The sequence below is a fragment of the Halyomorpha halys genome, unplaced genomic scaffold, assembly GCF_000696795.3.
Source record: "Halyomorpha halys isolate HHAL.00 unplaced genomic scaffold, Hhal_1.1 Scaffold311.1, whole genome shotgun sequence".
NCBI classification, from domain to species: Eukaryota; Metazoa; Arthropoda; class Insecta; order Hemiptera; family Pentatomidae; genus Halyomorpha; species Halyomorpha halys.
In genome coordinates, this window is record NW_027106659.1 from 618,545 (window position 1) to 620,772 (window position 2,228).

Consider the following 2,228-nt stretch of genomic DNA (forward strand, 5'->3'; position numbering starts at 1 on the left):
AGTTATAATATGAAAGAGAAGCATGGCAGGGCGGTCTGCCTATGGTCTGAAAATCAAAAGAATTATACAGAGACCATCTCAAATGAAGGTGATATCCTCATCGACTTAACAAAATACTATCAGGTATGTCATTCATGATAAACATTATAAGTGAATAACTAATTACTAGTGTATGAATACAAACGAACATTCAGTCTGATTTTCATAAATATAGTAACATTGTAATTTTACAGGAGAGAGAGATCAAAATTTAGGAGGTCTGAGTTGGGTGGCGATGAGAGAAACCACATGGAGAATGACAAGTTCGGCTTGTACTGCCATCATAAAACATGGTAGCCTGGAATAATGGAAGATCTAAAAAGGCAGTATTATTCAAGAAATGTTTACAAGCTCATCATATCCTTCTTATTCATAAATCTAAAACGGGTCGTTATTTTATTTATATATATTAGATGTGGTCTGAAAATAATAAGAATTATACAGAGACCATCTCAGATAAAGGAGATATCCTCATCGACTTAACAAAATAGTATCAAGTATGTCATTCATGATAAACATTATAAGTGAATAACTAACTATTAGTGTATCAATACAAATGAACATTCAGTCTGATTTTCATAAATATAGTAACATTGTAATTTTACAGGAGAGAGATCAAAATTTAGGTCTGAATTGGGTGGCGATGGAAACAAGATCCTAGGAGTGAGGAACTGGATGGAGCCAGCACAACAGAAGGTGGCGATGAGAGAAACCACATGGAGAATGACAAGTTCAGCTTGTACAGCCATCATAAAACATGGTAGCCTGGAATAATGGAAGAACTAAAAAGGCAGTATTATTCAAGAAATGTATACAAGCTCATCATATGCTTCTTCGAGAGGCATTCAGTGTTTTTCCAGTAACTGACATAGAGGACAACGAGATTGAGGCAACTACACATCTGTAAGTTATAATATGAAAGAGAAGCATGGCAGGGCGTTCTGCCTATGGTCTGAAAATCAAAAGAATTATACAGAGACCATCTCAAATAAAGGTCAAATCCTCATCGACTTAACAAAATAGTATCAGGTATGTCATTCATGATAAACATTATTCAAGAAATGTATACAAGCTCATCATATGCTTCTTTGAGAGGCATTCAGTGTTTTTCCAGTAACTGACATACAGGACAACGAAATTGATCCAACGTGGTTGTGCCTTAGTATCTGTTCTAGATCCCTCAAATTGTGAAATATCGATGGCAGCAGAGAGGCAACTACACATCTGTAAGTTATAATATGAAAGAGAAGCATGGCAGGGCGGTCTGCCTATGGTCTGAAAATCAAAAGAATTATACAGAGACCATCTCAGATGAAGGTGATATCCCCATCGACTTAACAATTTCGAGAGAAAGCAGTCGGAGAATGACAAGTTCGGCTTGTACTGCCTTCATAAAACGTGGTGGTCTGGAATAGTTGGAAGAACTAAAAAGGCTGTATTATCCATGAAATGTATACAAGCTCATCATATCCTTCTTCGAGAGGCATTCAGTGTTTTTCCAGTAACTGACATAGAGGACAACGAGATTGATCCAAGGTGTTTGTGCTAAAGAATCCGTTCTAGGTCTCTCACTTTATAAAACATCAATATCAGCACAAAGGCAACTGCACATTTGTAACTTATAACATGAAAGCGAAGCATGGTGGGACGGTCTGCCTATAATACCTTTTTAGTAAATGAGGTTATTTTCTTTTAATTGTTTTAACCCCGGCCGTAATTTAGTGGTGGATGAATCTATGGTCCCATTTCGAGGGCGTCTAATATTTCGACAATACATCCCCAACAAAACCCACAAGTACGGGGTAAAACTATACAAACTTTGTACAATTGAAGGTTACACGTATAACATAATTATATATACAGGCAAAAATGCAAAGCCAGTTAATGAAAGTCACTCGGAAGCTATTGTTAATGAATTGTTATCGTGTATCAATCCCAAAGAAGGGCGTTGTCTATATGCGGACAATTTTTATTCTAGCATTCCCTTTGCTACTAAGTTATATGATGATCAAATCATTTATTGTGGAACACTGCGCGCCAATAGAAAAGGAATTCCAGAAATATTTAAGACGAAATTGAAGAGAGGGGAGATACTAGGACAACAGAAAGGGGCAACCAAAATAATAAAATGGGTTGACAAACGCCCAGTTTTGATGATCACAACCAACCCCGAACATGGAACAAACCTC